At 43.1% G+C, this 18,526-nt stretch overlaps 1 protein-coding gene across 1 annotated transcript in view; it reads left to right on the top strand.

Moving 5' to 3' along the window:
- The first annotated feature begins 5,307 nt into the window (after positions 1 to 5,307).
- Positions 5,308 to 18,526, top strand: part of LOC116969812 (probable palmitoyltransferase ZDHHC11) — a 138,535-nt gene continuing 125,316 nt past the window's right edge. Inside the window, exon 1 of the mRNA XM_033016602.1 lies at positions 5,308 to 5,672. The gene's annotated coding sequence lies outside the window, so the exon portion shown is untranslated. The remainder of the gene's footprint in view (positions 5,673 to 18,526) is intronic.

Below are 18,526 nucleotides of genomic sequence, written 5' to 3'. Positions count from 1 at the left end.
ACAACATGGCCTCCACCTCTGTTTAAAACATTTTTCCAGTGACATTAAGCCTAATCGATCCCATCGCTCATCATACATCCCAACAATTAGTCCCGTAAACTGTAATTACACTCCCTCCATGGTACGAACGTCCCTTCTCAAGTAAGGAGACTAAAAGTTTACCAATGGGGGGAAAAAACCCAAGATATTAGACCAACAGATTTCATCATATAGATAGATATATAACATAGAAACAAGCACTTCAGCCAAACATGTCCAAGTTGACCAAGATGCCACATCTACAGTAGTCCCATTTGCCAGCATTTGTCCCATATCCCTTTAAACCTTTCCTGTCCATGTGTTAATATTGGCCAAATTAGAGGTATTACAAAATGGAGGATCTTTGCATTTGCAGGGGCTGCTTGGTCTCTTTCCGTGAAAAGTTGCAAGCTGTGAGCCGGTTCCACAAAGTCTGGACCCTAGATGGATATTCAGGATGAGATGAGGTCCAGATGTCCTTTCCTTTGTTAAAATTCATGAGGACTTTGTAGAGGAGCTCAGATGTGTTGCAAATGCATGGTCAGGATTGCTCAGATAAGGGGGAGTTGTAAAGACTGTTAACTATGTTGCAGAGTGTCTGTGCTGTTATCTTGTGATTGGTTAAAGTGTGAAGCCTTGTTCAGACTGTTTACCATTACCTGTGAAAATGTTTCTATACCTATGTAAACTATGTCAACTGAGATCCTGCTAGAACTTTCTGCAGAAACAATATAATGGGGTACTTTGTGATTGGGTTAGGGAACTGTCAATAACTGTATAATGTAATCGATATTTGTGATCGGTTTGTAGGGGCTGCCACCTCCGTCTAGTGTCACGCCACAGGGTCTGATGACCTATAAAAGAGTGGACCCCACGAGGATCAGGGTCGATCTTCTGGAGGGGCGCTTTGGACTGCGTGACTTTTTGGAGGTGTCTGCTTGCATGAGGCTGAAGGGCTTGAACGAGCAGAGACAAGGATAGGACCCGCGGTGGTTAGGTATTGTATAGGGAGTTTGTTATTGTTGGAAGGAATGAAGAATAGTGCTTGCCTCAGTGTTTTACTGAACTAGACTAAGGGGGGTAAGCTGTAGGAGCTTAATTACACATATTCCTGATCAAGTGGCTATTAAATGTTATATTGTACCTGCCTCAAGCATTTCCTCTGGCAGCTCATTTCATACACCCCCCCCATCCTCTGAGTGTGGATGATCAGTCATGATCACATGAATGGCGGTGCTGGCTCGAAGGGCCAAATGGACTACTCCTGCACCCATTGTCTATTAAGTGCAAAAATTGCCCCTGAGATTCCTATTAAATCTTTCAACAATGGATTTCTTCCTATAAACAAGGTGAACAAATTCAACGCAATACTTCAAAGGCAGCCTTTTAAACGTATTGTACAACTGTAACATAATGTCCCAACTCTTATACTCAATATCCTACAATGTGAATGAATTACCAATTGCAAAACATCTTCGCATCTAAAATTCAGATAAAGATACTTTTACACCCCCATCCCCCCCGCACACAATTTCTAAACAACATAAATATTGATGATGTGTTGAAGCTGGGCATTATTTACAAGTGTTCCAGCTTCAGTATGGAAACAAGGAACAGCACATGCTGCTTTACAAAAAAAAACACCAAAGTGCTGGAGTAACTCAGCAGGTCAGGCAGCATCTACAGAGAACATGTATAGATGATGTTTCAGATTGGGATCCTTCAGATTTGGGGGGGGGGGGGGGGTTAGGGGGTTGAGCAGGACAATGCCTGGTAAGTAACAGGTGAGGGGTGTTTTGAAAGGCAGATGATTGAACAAAGGCCGGAGATAAAAATAAAGCAGCCTCAAGGATCCAAGAGTTGCGAATTGTTAAGCTGGAGAAAGAAATGTAGGTGGAGGGGCAGGGGAGAAATAGATGCAAGTCATGGTGGGGCACGGGAGAGGGGGAGGGAGGTGCAGATTGTAGTTACCTAAAATTGGAGAATTCACTGTTCATACCGTTGGATTGTAAACTGCCCAAGCACAAGCAAAACACGAGGTTTGTGAGAGGCCTCATTCTGCCAATCCAGGAGGCTCGGGACAGAAAGGTCTGGATGGGAATGGGAAGAGGAGTTAAAACTGTTTAGTAACCGGGAGATCCAGTAGGCCTAGGTGGACTGATCGCAAGTGCTCTTAGTATACTCCTTTACGTATTCTCAAAACACGGAATATTTGAGGGGTAAATGAAATTTACTATACATTTGTCCATGGTAGTTATAAAAATCTATATGATGTGAATATGAAACAAATCAATGGTGCAAGAAAGATAGATGCAAAGTTTTCGGCTTATATTTGTTTCACATTGGTTTCAAAGTACCAGTGGATGGACAATTATCAGATGAATGGATTTATATAAAAGCGATACTAACTTGGAGAAATGTTATTGGGGAACCAGGAAATAGCAGAAAATCTACACAAACATTTTGTCATAGAATCACAGAGACTCAGCACGCAAACAAGCCCTCCGGCCCACCCGTCCATACTGTGTCATCTATCACCAAATTACGATAATCCTACATTAATGTGGGATAAGTGTAACACATTCAAGTTTATAATCATACAAAGCTAAGTGGCAACATGGTCATCCAGAGAAATTGTGCGAGGGCCTAGTATAAGTGAATGGGATATGGTAAATGGAGCTTAATGTGGTAAAATGTGCAATCGTATAATGATAGAAAAGCAGAATGGCACAGTGGTGTGGCAGTAGAGTTACTGCCAAAAACCCGGGCTCGATCCTGACTACAGGTGTTGTCTGTACAGTTTGGATATTCTGTGACCGCATGGATTTTTTCTGTGCGCTCCAGTTTCTTCCTACATTCCAAAGGCATTCAGCTTTGTAGGTTCTCAGCGGGTGCAGCAGCATCTATGGAGCGAAGGAAATAGGCGACGTTTCAGGCCGAAACCCTTCTTCAGACTGATCTGCAGTTCCTTCTTGACCTTCGATCTTCCAGCATCTGCAGTTCCTTCTTGATTTCCTTCGCTCCATAGATGCTGCTGCACCCGCTGAGTTTCTCCAGCATTTTTGTGTACCTTCGATCTTCCAGCATCTGCAGTTCCTTCTTGAACAGCTTTGTAGGTTAACTGACACCGGTGTGGATTAGGTGGGCTGAGGGGCCACTTTCCATGCTGTATCTCTATACCAAACTACAGAATGTTGTTCAAATGATCAAAAATGTGCTGGTATTTTGTTACACCTTACAAAAATGTGCAAGGTATCTTGGCATAAGAAAGTTAACATTTTTTGAGACAGTGCCTCTTAGATCCCTTCAATGGTGGGGAGGTCTGTACCCATGATGGATTGGGCAGTGTTCGCTACTTTTTGTCATCTCCTTTGTCCCTGGCTGTACGAGTTGCTGAACCAGGCTATGATGCAACCAGTCAATATGCTCTCTACCGTATACCTGTGAAGATTCAAGAGTGTATTTGTCTCCCACCGTAAAGAAGGATACACATGAAACAGAGGGAGAGCAACAAGGATGGATCCATTGGATTGTGCAATTTTTCATGAGATAAGATTGAGCACACTGGTCTATGCTGTCCAAAGTTTGGAAGAATGAGTTGTGATATCTTTGAACATAGTGATATCTTATATTTTCCCCAGCTCGGATGTCTCGAACGAGGATTCAGGAGAGAATATTGACCATTTAGGACAGAGAAGACATTTCTTTAGAAGGGTTTCGGCCCGAAACGTTGCCTATTTCCTTCGCTCCATAGATGCTGCTGCACCCGCTGAGTTTCTCCAGCACTTTTGTCTACCAGACATTTCTTTACTCAGTGATGAGAGAATCTTTAGCATTTTCTTCTCCAGATAGCTATGGAAGCTCAGTGTCTGGGTCAAGATGGAAATCTCATTTTTGGGGGATTAAGAGAATCAAAGAATACAGAGTTAGTATTTACTGCATGGACCTGCTCCTGGGAGCACATGGTCAGTTCTGTACCTGGGAAAGGAACATTTGTGTGGGTGAGGATTGCTGTCCAGGCCTTGGCACTGATTTGGACACTCCAGTCCATAATAAATATCACAACATTTTTAAGCCTTGTATATTTTTCTAATATGATTAAAAATGAGTTTTTATTAAAAATATATATTCTGTGCATAAATTGGTTGTTGTTCTCCATTCACAACAACACAATCTCGCTTCAAAAATCTCGAAGATAAACACAAAATGCTGGAGTAACTCAGTGGGACAGGCAGCATCTCTGGATAGAAGGAATGGGTGACATTTCGGGTTGGGATCCTTCTTCAGACAGAGTCAGGGGAGAGGGAGACAGAGATAAGGAAGTGTAAGGTGCGAAAACCAGGCATCAAAGGAGATGACGTTCAAGGAAAAAATGTTACTTGACAGTCAGACTATGAAGGGGGAGGGATGGAGAGAGAGGGAAACCAAGGGTTACTTGAAGTTAGAGAAGTCAATGTTCATACTTCTGGGTTGTAAGCAGCCCAAGCGAAATACGAGGTGCTGTTCCTCCAATTTGCGCTGGGCCTCACTCTGACAATGGAGGAGGCCCAGTACAGAAAGTTCAGTGTGGGAATGGGAGAGGAGTTAAAGTGTTTAGCAACCGGGAGATTGGGTAGGTTTAGGCGGACTAAGCGTTCAGCGAAACGATTGCCGAGCCTGAGCTTGGTCTCACTGATATATAGGGGACATGGAAAGCGGATACAGTAGATCTCAAAAGTACCTCACTGGCTATAGTGTTTTAAGACATCTCCAAGATTCTGAGAATTGCCATGCAAATGCAAAATCTTTTCTTAGGTGTGTTAAAACAAAAGTAAATCATGTGTTCAAGTTCAAGTTACATTTATTGTCACATGCACCAATTGGTGCAGTGAGATTTGAGTTACCATACAGCCATACGAATAAAAAAGAACACAACACGATAGAATTTAACATACACAACGGAATCAACGTTTCCCACTGTGAGGGAAGGCAATAAAGTTCAGTCATCTTCCTCGTCGTGTCTTGTTATAATTAAGAATGCGATTGCTTTATTGCAAATTTCACTGAGTCATTGCAACAGAGACTTATCTTTCAACTCCCAAATGTACAATTTGAAGCGAGGTCTGATGAGGCTTGTATTTTCATTCCGCAAACTGTGCACCTAAAGGGGGGGGGGGAAACAAAGTCATTGTTTCACACTTGTGAGTGCGATCACCGTTGTTTCCCCAACCCCGAGTGCAACTTGCAAAGCATTTGACGGCTGGGACAAGGATCTGTGTTGCGTGTTAGTTGCTCCAGAGCTGTGCAACTTGCTTCAGGTGAGTGAGTGAGCGCTAGGACCCGGAGCCGTGTCGAGGAGTAGCCAGCAGTTTTCGCGACGCCGGTGATTGCATTTAGCTGAATGCTTCCAGGAGTGAGCGACTGGCCAGAAACGCAGAAGAGGGAAGGAGCTGTGATCGATCGATCCCGTCCCTCCACCCTGAGCCATCTTAGGCCGGCAGGAGAAGCAGAACACCATTTAATTTCGTGTTCGTGTCATCCCGCTTTGTCTAGTTCCTGCAGTACACTTTGCAGGTCGCCGGGGCTCTGTGTGTGTGTGTGTGGTGGAAATGCACGTAACCTAGGAACAGAAATGGCAAAGTGAAGCTTGCAACGCCTCCACAAAGGAGACTGAGGTGAGTGCTAGCGTTGTGTCCACGGAACATACGAGGTAAATGCCATTTAAAGTCCATTTGTTCAGCAATTTAAACAATGCAGTTATTAAAGTTTGTACTTTTTCCTCTTTATCTCATTAAACTACAATCTTTTTCTGGAGAGGCGAAGGAGTCAGCAGCAAAGATAGTTACCGCGAAGGCACAATCCGCTAGCGTTGAAGAGTAATGTAATTGTCATGTGTAGCCCACCACGGAACAATGAGCAGGCCTGTAAAACAGTACTAGTACTAGTGCACTGAGTTTGTTCCTTGTAGCTTCGTCATTTATATTTGTGTTGCAGCAGGAATTGATAAGGGGCGGAATGAAATGGTAGTTTTGGAGATTCATCTATTCAATTCCATTTGGGCGATATTTTGTAGCCAGACTCCTCCCAGCAGTTTGTAACCGGAGATGAACCTTTTCAACCATTGCTGAAGTCATCTGATCATCTGAGCTCGGGCCAGAAGCAACTTGAGGCTGAGGTGTGAGTTGTGCATGGCACGGAAATGTGAGCTATTGCCAGTTGCGTTCATCTGAAAACTCCACTTCTCGGCCAACTCGTGTGTTCCTGAATAGTGTCACCAGTCTGAAGAAGGGTCTCGACCCATTCCTTCTATCCAGAGGTGCTGCCTGCCTGTCCCCGTGAGTTACTCCAGCTTTTTGTCTCTATTTTTTCGGTTTAAACCAGCAATTGCTCTTCCTTCCTACACCACAAATGATGATATGGGAATGGAATTTGTTGTGATTCTCTTAGTAAAATATATATAATTCATGAAGAGGAAACACAAAGAAATACAGATGCTAGAGTCTTGAGTGTTGAAATAACTTAATGGGGTTAGGCAGAATAGGTGGGCCATGTTCAGGTCGGGACCATTCTTGGGTGTGTTCAGGTCCTGCTTAAAGTGGGAAGAAAGACTCTTATACGTTGAATCGAGATTAACATTAGAGTCATACAGCATGGAAATGGGTCCTTTGGCCCAATTTTCCCAAGAGAGTGATGGTTTTTCCTTCCGCCCACAATATTTAATATGTAAAAGAATATGCGATTCTGTTTGTAGTTTGTTTGTTTGTCTTTTTGCACAAAGTCCGCGAGCATTGCCACTTTTCATTTCACTGCACATCTCGTATGTGTATGTGACGAATAAACTAGACTTGACTTGTGGAAGGTACACAAAAATGCTGGAGAAACTCAGCGGGTGCAGCAGCATCTATGGAGCGAAGGAAATGGGTGACGTTTCGGGCCGAAACCCTTCTTCAGACTTGTGGAAGGTTGCTTTTCAGACTGGCCTGTGACTAGTGGTGTGCCTCAGGGTTCGGTGCTGGGCCCGTTACTGTTTGTCATCTACAACAATGAGAACATACAGAGCAAGATGAGCTTTGAAGGTCAAGTCGCAGGTAGATAAGGTGGTCAAAAAGTATTTTGGCACATTGGCCTTCATCAGTCAGAGTATTGAGTAGCGTACATAGACGTAGTGTATGTGTGATCGATGGTTGACATGGACTTGGTGGGCTGAAGTGCCGGTTTTCAGGCTGTATGTCTAAACTAAACTTGAAATTAAAACATCCTCATAAATCTGTGTGCTCTTTCCTGCTTAACTACATCGTTCTACTAGCAGGTGAGCAAAACTGAACACAGTACTCCAAATGTGGCTTCACCAATGTCTTGTACTCTGACTATTGAAGGCCAATGTAACTGAAAGCCTTCTCAACCGCCCTATGACGCCACTTTGAAAGCCTTCTCAACTGCCCTATCTACCTGTGACTCCACTTTCAAGGAACTATGTATCTGCAGCCCTAGATCCCTCTGTTCTACAGCACCCCCCAGGGCCCTGCCATTCAATGTGAAAGTCCTGCCTTGGTTTTACTTCCCAAAATGCAATACCTTGCACTTGCCCAACTGCTCAAGATCCTGCTACTATTTTTGATAACCATCTTTGCTATCTACGATACCAACCTACGATACCAACCACATTAATATCATTTGCAAATTTACTAATCATGGCTTCAACATTCTCATCCAAATCCTTGATATAAACCACAAACAACAATAGTCCAGCAACTATCCCTGAGGCACAACGTTAGTTACAGGCCTCCAGTGTGTAAAATAACTTTCGCCATCTTCCTCTGCTTCCTTACATTCTCTTTCATTCTCATTCTCTTTCCAAATTATGCGTCAAATTTACCAATCTCGCAAACTATGTTGTGAGGTTTGGTTTTAGGCTGGATTGTTCTTTTTGATTTGATTCATCATGTCAGAGCTGGCCAAGGCTCTATGGGTCATCTTTTGTTTTGTGAAAAGTATTAAAGGTTTGTACGAGCATGGCTCTTATGTGCACATTATGCTTGCATCAATCTTCTGGGTCAGAATTATACTGAGATTACCATGTTTGTTTTGAACCTGAGTTATACTTTTTTAAGTTTACTCTTCCATGATTTTGCATTGTTTAAAAATGTTTTTGCAGTCAACAGAGTATCTTTGAAGCATAATTGCCTTTGCATTATCAGGAAATGTGGAAGTCCTCTCTGTGCCTTTGAAGGTGTCAAACTGCATGAAGAAATGGACGAGATCACATTATTTTAAAGGATGTAGATGGAAGGCTAGGCACAAGGAACTGCAGATACTGATTTACAAATGCGCTCAGAAGAGGTGAGATTGGAGTTTGTAAGGGGAGTGAAGAAGTCAAGGCAGTTGTTGTGTTCAGAGAGGGTGGGATTGGCATGTACCTCCTTTAACCTCATCTACTGCATTTGGTGTTCCTAACATAACAAATAGGTGCAGGAGTAGGCCATTCGGCCCTTCGAGCCTGCACCGCCATTCAATGTGATCATGGCTGATCATCCAACTCGGTATCCTGTACCTGCCTTCTCTCCATACCCCCTGATCCCTTTAGCCACAAGGGCCACATCTAACTCCCTCTTAAATATAGCCAATGAACTGGCCTCAACTACCTTCTGTGGCAGAGAATTCCACAGATTCACCACTCTGTGTAAAAAATGATTTTCTCATCTCGGTCCTAAAAGCCTTCCCCCTTATCCTTAAACTGTGACCCCTTGTTCTGGACTTGCCCAACATCGGGAATAATCTTCCTGCATCTACCCTGTCCAACCCTTTAAGAATTTTGTAAGTTTCTATAAGATCCCCCCTCAATCTTCTAAATTCTAGTGAGTACAAGCCGAGTCTATCCAGTCTTTCTTCATATGAAAGTCCTGCCATCCCAGGAATTAGTCCGGTGAACCTTCTCTGTACTCCCTCTATGGCAAGAATGCCTTTCCTCTGATTAGGAGACCAAAACTGTACGCAATACTCCAGGTGTGGTCTCACCAAGCCCTGTACAACTGCAGTAGAACCTCCCTGCTCATATACTCAAATAACGTGGCCTCCTTTACATTGGTGAGACCAAGTGTAGACTGGGCAACCATTTCACAGAGCAGTTGCCCTCTGATCTGCCAAGGCCTGCTGGATCTCCTGGCTGTGAACCATTTTAACTCCTCCTCCCATCCCCACACTGACCTTTCTGTCCAGTGCTTCCTCCATTTGCTGGAGTGAGGCCAAATACAAACTGGAGGAACAGCATCTCATATTACACTTGGACAGCTTACAACATATCCTTATGAACGTTGAGTTCTCCAATTCTGGATAACTAACTTACAAAGATCCCTCTCCCCTCCTTTTTTCTAACCCCGCTCTTCCCTGTGCCCCACCTAGATGTGTACCCATTTCTCGAAATCTCCCTCAAGCCCCCTACCCCTCCCCCCCCCCTCCCCCTGTTCCCGTACCTCTGCCATCCCCTTCCACCTGTATTCCTTCCACATGTCTGGAGAAGCATGGATAGGTGACGTTTCAGACCGAGACCCTCCTTCAGACTTTGGCAGCACCCACCTCTCTTCCAGCTTACTCTCTCCTCCCCTGAAATATAATCAATCTAAAGAAGGGACCCGCCCTGAAACGTCGCCTATCGATGTCCTCCAGAGATGCTGCCCGGTTTGCTGAGTTACTCGAGCACTTTATGTCATTAGAATAATGACTAAATATTGTTGAGGTACCAGGAGATGTAACCTGATGTTCTTGAAAATAATTTCATAATTTAATGGCAAACTGAGTCAAACATCTTGGGTTTAGGTTTATCATTGAGACTATTGACACAAATCCAATATGCTGTACATAAATCAGGGGCTAGTGGAATCAATGGATATGGGGAGAAGGCAGGCACGGGTTATTGATTTGGGACGATCAGCCATGATCACAATGAATGGTGGTGCTGGCTCGAAGGGCCGAATGGCCTCCTCCTGCACCTATTTTCTATGTTTCTATCTATGTTTCTAAATACAATCATTAAACTAAAGTGCACTAGAGCACCGTGGAAGATACAAAATATAAAATAGAGCTTGCAGCATTGTGTGCATTAGTTCCAAAATCAAAGCCCAATGGGGCAGAGGTGAATCAGACCATACCCTAGCATATGGAAGAACCATTGAAAAGCTTGATAACAGAGTGGGATAAAGTTTTTCCTGAGTCTGGTGGTGCACGCTTTCTAGCTTCTGTACCTTCTACGAAATGGGAGCAGGGAGAAGAAAGAATGACTGGGGTGTGACAAGTCTCTGGTCGATTTATTTCTGCGCCCTTGTGGCTTTCTGCGCTCTGTGTAATTATAACAGTCCCGCCTCCACCCCTTGTAACTATTTTAAAAATCTTAAATTTGGCTGCATTTTTGAGGTAGCATAAAGTGTAGATGGAATCAATGGTGGGTATGCTGCTCTGTGTGATGGACTCGGGTACATCTACAGCTCTCTGCTATTTGGTCTCCTAATCTGAGGAAGGACATTCTTGGCATAGAGGGAGTATAGAGAAGGTTCACCAGACCGATTCCTGGGATGGCAGGACTTTCATATGAAGAAAGACTGGATAGGCTTGTACTCGCTGCATTTCATTTCACTGCACATCTCGTATGTGTATGTGACGAATAAACTTGACTTGACTCGCTGGAATTTAGAAGATTGAAGGGGGATCTTATAGAAACATACAAAATTCTTAAGGGGTTGGACAGGCTAGAGGCAGGAAGATTGTTCCCGATGTTGGGGAAGTCCAGAACAAGAGGTCACAGCTTGAGGATAAGGGGGAAGTCTTTTAGGACCGAGGTGAGAAAAACATTTTTCACACAGAGTGGTGAATCTGTGGAATTCTCTGTCACAGAGGGTGGTTGAGGCCAGTTCATTGGTATATTTAAGAGGGAGTTAGATGTGGCCCTTGTGGCTAAAGGGATCAGGGGGTATGGAGAGAAGGCAGGTACAGGATACTGAGTTGGATGATCAGCCATGATCATATTGAATGGCGGTGCAGGCTCGAAGGGCCGAATGGCCTACTCCTGCACCTATTTTCTATGTTTCTATTTCTTGCGTTCTCGAGCAAAGCTGTTTCCAAACTAAATTGTGGTGCAACCTGCCAGTATATCTGTAGAAGTTTGTAAGAGTCATTGGAGACATGCCGAATTGCCTCAGGAAGTAGAGGCGCTGGTCTGCCTTCGTGGCTATCGCATCATTGTGGTTGGTCCATGACAGATCATTGGCAACATCAGTGCTGAGGAATTTGAAGCTCTCTACCATTTCCACTCTAGCATCATTGAAGATGATTGGAGCGCGTACTCCACTATGCCTCTTTTAAAAATCTATTTAAAAAGATGTAGCATCGTCATTCGCAGAGCACTGCTGCATTGTTTGGATTATGTGACTCAAGTCCTTTACCCAAACTGTGCACATTTCGCATAAGAGTTTCTCTTTTCACTTTTATAAGTGTATGTACGACACTCTCTATTAACTATATCTAATTTTTACAAATTTAATTGCTAATGATATAATTTATAATGGTCTAATGAGGTTTTGGCAAATAATTTAGCAGGTTTGGGGCATCTTTATCAGAGCATTGATATAGCTATGATGGCAAGTGTAAACTGAACCAACACCTTTAGAAACTTTTGTTACTGTTTATCAGAGTCTCAGGTTTCAGGTACCTGGGCACCCAGATCTCAGGTGGTCAACTAACACTCAATCCCTGGTAAACACCGGTTTTGCTTCCTAAGATCACTCGGGAAAGTCAACTTGCCGCACAGCTGCTAGTGTCATTCAACCGTTGCTCCATAGAGAGTGTCCTGACACATGGCACCCGGGTGTGGCATGGCAACAGTTGTGCGGCTGACAAGAAGGCTCTGCAGAGAGTCATCAATACAGCCCAGAAGATCACCAACACACACCTGCCTGCCCTGGAAGAGATCTATGGCTCTCGTTACCTGCGGAAGGCATCATGCACACTAAAGGACTCTTCTCATCCCGCACATCACTTGTTTGCCCTTCTGCCCTCCAGAAAGCGTTACAGGTCACACACACCACAAGATTAACAAACCGTTTCTACCCCAAGGCCATCACCACTCTGATCTCTGCACTGAACACACAGCCCCCAGAGCCAATATTTTGTACTGCCACAACACTACTGTGAAATATTGTACATTCCTACTTGACAAAGTTTTTCTTGCCATTTTTGTTGTTTCCGTTGTCGTTATTATTTATCTGATACGTTGGAGCTCCGCTTGGGTAGTGCGCCTGAAATTTTGTTGTATGTATTTATAATGACAATAAATTGTATTATTTTTATTAATATCATCAACATGAGGACCAAAGTTGTGCCAATGAAAGTCAAAGAAGCAATTATGAGACTGAGAAACAAGAATAAAACTGTTAGACAGTTAGAGAAACCTATGGCTTACCATATCAACTCTTTGGAACATCATTAAGAAGAAAGAGAGCACTAGTGAGCTTACTTATCGTAAAGGGACTGGCAGGCCAAGGAAGACCTCCACAGCTGATGACAAAATAATTCTCTCTCTAATAAAGAAAATTAAATAAAATCTTTCCTAATGTTTCACCAATCTGTGATAAATGTCTGTGTCAAGAAGCTACCATAGCGCATTCTTTTGTTTTTTGTACAAAAATCCAACAATTCTGGTATGGAATATTTGATATTTTTTCAAAATTAATTAAAATAAAACTGGTACCAAAACCAGAATGGATCATTTTTGGAATATCGGAAGGTATCCCTGAATTAAACGTGTATCAGAAGAATTTATTCAATTACGGGCTAATAACGGGAAAAAAGCTCATACTTAAATTCTGGAAAAATGCGCCCACACCAACAATAAAAATGTGGACATCAAATATGTTGGAAACATTACATCTGGAAGAGATGAGATTCCTCTTAGCAGGTAAAGCAGACCAATTCCAAAAGACGTGGTCTACGTTTATGGACCTATTACAAGCATGAGGTGCAATAGTAATTTTAAAAATAAATAAATAAATAAATGGTATCAGGGCCTGGTAATGGGAGGTAAAACAACAAAAACAGACTTGGTTGGTAGTCCCCTTTCTGCGGAGTTTAATGTTATAATAGAGCGATTGTTCCTACTTTCTTTTTCTTTCTTTTCTAGGGTCTACTTTCTTACTTTACTTCCTTCTCTAACTTCTTTTCTAAGGGGCTTTCTTTTCCCAACACTCTCTTGCACTTCACGACTCTTGCGCACTTTCTTTACTTTCCTTACTTCTATCTTTTTCTTAAAGCTCATAAAAATGAAGCGGTACAAAAAATGTATTAAGATATATGTGTTGTGTATTATTGTAATTTACCGTACTTCTAATAAAAATAATTTAAAAAAATAAATAAAAAATAAAGAAAATTCCCAAACACCTGTCCGACAGATCAGAAACACTCTTCAGGAGTCAGGTGTGGACTTGTCAATGACCACTGTCCGCATGAAGGCTTCATGAACAGAAATACAGAGGCTACACTGCAAGATGCAAACCACTGGTTAGCCACAAAAATAGGATGGGCAGGTTACAGTTTGCCAAGAAGTATTTACAAGAGCAACCATAGTTCTGGAAAAGGGTCTTGTGGACAGATGAGATGAAGGTTAACATATCAGAGTGATGGCAAGAGCAAAGTATGGAGGAGAGAAGGAACTGCCCAAGATCCAAAGCATACCACCTCATCTGTGAAACTCAGTAGTGGGGGTGTAATGGCCTGGGCATGTATGGCTGCTGAAGGTACTGGCTCACTTATCTTCATTGATGATACAACTGCTGATGGTAGTAGCATAATGAATTCTGAAGTGTATAGACACAACCAATTTGCACTTTCAAACAAATGCCTCAAAACTCATTGGTCGGCAGTTCATTCTACAGCAAGACAATGATCCCAAACATACTGCTGAAGCAGCAAAGGAGTTTTTCAAAGCTAAAAAATAGTAAATTCTGGATTGGCCAAGTCAATCACCCGATCTGAACCCAATTGAGCATGCCTTTTATATGCTGAAGAGAAAACAGAAGGGGACTAGCCCCCAAAACAAGCATAAGCTGAAGATGGCTGCAATACAGACCTGGCAGAGCATCACCAGAGAAGACACCCAGCAACTGGTGATGTCCATCTTCTTCTTGAGTATGGTGTGCACAGCCTAAAGTTGTAGGTCAACTTGTTCTATTTGATCTTTTGTTTGTGCACGTCAGGTTGATTGCATTAGTCGAAATGGGGTGGACCACGTGAAGGCTGCAATTTCCAACCCTGGTGATGTCCATGAATCGCAGACTTCAAGCAGTCATTGCATGCAAAGGATATGCAACAAAATACTAAACATGACTACTTTCATTTACATGATATTGTTGTGTCCCAAACATTGCTGTGCCCCAATCATTATGGTGCCCTGAAATGGGGGTGGGACTTTGTATAAACACTGCTGTAATTTCAACATGGTGAAACCAAAATGTATAAAAATGGCATTTATTAAAATCTGACAATGTGCACTTTAACCACGTGTGATATTTTTTTTCTATTACAAATCTCAAACAGAGGCAAATAAATAAATGATGGGCCTTTGTTCCGAACATTATGGAGGGCACTGTACATTATTGAGGAAAAAACACAAGGTGCTGGAGTAACACAGCTGGTCAGGCAGCACCTCTGGAGAATATCGATGGATAATGTTTCAGATTGGGACCCTTCTTCAGACTGACCTGCTAAGTCCCTCCAGCACTTTGAGTCCTTTTTTGTGAACTAGCATCTGCAGTTCCATGTGTCTACATAAATTATCGAGGATGTGTATAGTAGTCTTTAATCTTTTAGTCAAGGAAAATGTGATGGGAAACAATTCTGGTTCCAAATGTAAGAGGAAGATATATAATTAATGACAAGGCCCTTAATAGCATTGATTACAGAGGGATCTTGCGGTGTAAGTTCATAATCCCTCACAGTAGTGGACAGAGTGATAAAGGAAGCATATGGTATGTTTGGCTACATTGGCCAGGTCATTGAGCATTGAGTCAGGAAGTCATTTTGCAGGTTTATAGGACTTCAGTTAGGCTGCACTTGGCGTATTGTGTGCTGTTCTGGATCGCCCATTACAGGAAGAATGCGGAGGCTTTGGAGAGTGTGCAGGAGGTTTATCAGAATAATGCCTGGATTATGAGATATTTGCTGCAGGGAGACACAAAATCCTGAAGTAGCTCAGCGGGACAGGAATGGATGATGTTTTGGGTCAAGACTCTTCTTCAGCTACAGAGTGAGGTTGGACAGATTTGGATTGTTTCTTCTGGAATGCTGGAGTCTGAGGGGAAACCTGATGGAATTATCCATAAAATTGGCATTGAAGAGACCTTTGGATAGGCACAGACATATGCAGGGGTTGGAGGGATATGGGTTATGCGCAAGCAAATAAGAGTTGGTCGACATCATGTTCGGCACAAACATTGGGTATAAAAGGTTTGTTCCTGTGTTGGTACACAAAAATGTTGGAGAAACTCAGCGAGTGCAGCAGCATCTATGGAGCGAAGGAGATAGGCAACGTTTCGGGCCGAAACCTTCTTCAGTACAGTTCCTGTGCTGTACTGTTCTATGTTCTGTTTATCTAAAAAGCAAGATTTGTTTGCATTGTGAGTGAGTTCTGTGAGATCTGAATTATGCTGAAGTAATGATGATGAGATTGAATGTGTCAGCTTTCATTATAGTTTGTGTCCTGACAGCAGCTTCTGGTATTTATATTGCTTATCCAAATTACAAATTTCAAAGTTGCGATCATACCATATAAGAACTGCACTATTGTAAAGTACAGGTCCACTATCGAACATTTCGGCAACTGATGGTCTGGCACCTCTTTTAGTTTGGGTGAAATCATGAGAGCGCTTTTGAAATCCCATCCGGAAGTACCCCCGAAAATGTGGCACCTCTGCTGGGGAAGGCTGCAGATCCTCCTTCAAATTTCCCCTCGTGGCCGGGGCTGTGGAACTCCGACCCAGCCAGAGTTGACAAATCCATTCCCCTTAGCAGACATCCGAGGCCAATCGACAAGTCGAATATGTTGCCTACGTCCGGGCTCTGGAACTGTGGCCTGGCTGGAGCCGGCAGATCCTTTCCCATCCATAGCTGACTTCTGTGGCCAACTTTATGGGCCAGTATCTTGGTCTCCCAAGGCCTTGACCTCTGTTAGTCCGGCAAAACGGATAATATGGCAAGGCTCTGGAACCGAGGGGGTGCCGAAAATCAGTGGTGGACCTGTATATCCAAACGCTTGAAGTTACAACAGTCAATGTGTTTGGGATTGTTTTTTTTGATTTCTTTTGCACCAAAAATAACTGAAAATGCTGGAATTGTTGTGTGTCAGAATTAGTCATTTCTTTCAAGAGTCAATTTTATTCTCTCTTGAGAGTTTTATTGTCATGGGTCCCAGATAGAATAATGAAATTCTTACTTGCTGCAGCACAACAGAATATGTAAATATAGTACATAAACGAGAAAAAGAAATCTGTGTGTGTGTGTAGATATATATACGCATACACACATATTAAAAAAACAAACAATTATAGTGCAATAATAATAATAATAGTCTGTTGTAGTTCAGAGCTTATTTGTTGTTGTGTTAATAGCCTGATGGCTGTAGGGAAGAAGCTGTTCCGGAACCTGGACGTTACAGTTTTCAGGCTCCTGACCCTTCTTCCCGATGGCAGTGGTGAGATGAGTGTGTGGCCAGGATGGTGTGGGTCTCTGATGATATAAGCTGCCTTTTTGAGCCAGCGACTCCGATAGAACCCTTCGATGGTGGGGAGGTCAGAGCCGGTGATGGACTGGGCAGTTCTCACATCTTTCACTGCATAATAAAGGATAGTTAATGACTAGCAACCTCTGCTCTGCCTCTTCCATTAAAACGTTTTCAAGTGTAGTGGCTTTAAATAGCATGTAAGAAAATAATACAAGAACCACAATTATGCATTCCTGCCTGGCAGAATAATAGAAGGAAAGTGTGACCAACCCATGCTTAACAAGTTAAGGATAGTATTAGTCATGTAAGATTCCTTGCCAAAGAAGCAAGCTTGAGAATTGGGATCTTTTTAAATTTCAACAGGGAAGGACAAATAAATTGATTAAAAGGGAATGAGAGTAAACCTGCAGGGAACATGACTGGTTAATAATAGCCTCTACACTTAGAGAATCATAGTTTTACAGTGTGGAAACAGGCCCTTCACCCCAACTTGCCCACACCGGCCAACATGTCCCATCTACACTAGTCCCACCTGCCTGCGTTTGCTCTAATATCCCTCTAAACCTATCCTATCCATGTACCTGTCTAAATGTTTCTTAAATGTTGCGATAGTCCCTAGCTCTACTACCTCCTCTGGCAGCTTGTTCCATGCACCTACCACCCTTTGTGTGAAAAAGTTACACCTCGGATTCCTATTAAATCTTTCACCCCTCACCTTAAACCTCTGGTTCTCGATTTCCCCATGACTTTCCAAGAGACTCTGTGCGTCCACCTGATCTATTGCCCTCATGGATTTTATACAGCTCTATAATATCTCCCTTCATCCTCCTGCATTCCAAGGAATAGCCTGCCTGCCCAACCTCTCCCTATAGCTTAGACTTGAAAACACAAAAATAGTAGTTACTAGACTAAGTGGGACCCGTTGGGTCCCATGTTCACATGGGAGGGCTGGTCCCCCGACGCTATATTCCACCTCTCCACCAATTCCAATATTGGTGGCCAGTGGGGGGGGGGGGCTTTCTGGAGCGCTGGTATGGGTGTTGTTGGCAGCAGTGACTACTGGTCTCCAGAGGGCTGTGAACATTGTGGGCCAAATGGATTCTTGGGGTGGCAGCTCAGTCCCTCAAGCCTGATGTGCTGGCAGCTCACTCACGGCTGGTGGGCTGGCAGTTGATTCGGGGCTATTCCTTGAAATTCCATTTCAAGCAGGGTGCAAGGCCACCAAATTCAAGTGCAGTTTCTTACTTCTTCGAGCAGGGTGCAAGGCCACAAAATTCAAGTGTAGTTTCATACCATTTCATGCAGGGTGCAACGACACCACATTCAAATGCAGTTTCATACCATTTTAAGCAGGGTGAAACCACCATAAAACCACACAGTAGACATTCAGTGTGTTCAGTTGATTCACAGCTCAGACAGAGTCATGACCTCTCCCTCCCCCATCATGCAGAGACTGAGCCACACCCACACTTCCGGGTTTTATAATCCCTCCCCCTCCCACTGGAAAAGGTGTGGCCTTCATGGCGTGATTGACAGGAGAGAGATTCTCAACATTTTTTAAACACTAATAACACTTTTGTTTTTCATTGATGGGAAGAATTCTCTGCACCTGACGAGAGGAGGGGAACTGAGTAAGATGTCCAAAAATCACAGCCGTAAGTGGTAGCGTTTTATCTAAAATCAATATAGTGCAAACAGGAAGTTGTCAAGTTTAGACAAACAACCATTTGCAGGCAGTGCCTTTTCACTTCAACCCAAACCCCCCAAACA

This window comes from Amblyraja radiata, chromosome 2 (assembly GCF_010909765.2).
Source record: "Amblyraja radiata isolate CabotCenter1 chromosome 2, sAmbRad1.1.pri, whole genome shotgun sequence".
Taxonomy (NCBI): Eukaryota; Metazoa; Chordata; class Chondrichthyes; order Rajiformes; family Rajidae; genus Amblyraja; species Amblyraja radiata.
The sequence above is the reverse complement of the archived record's forward strand: the minus strand, read 5'-3'. Positions and strand labels throughout refer to the sequence as shown.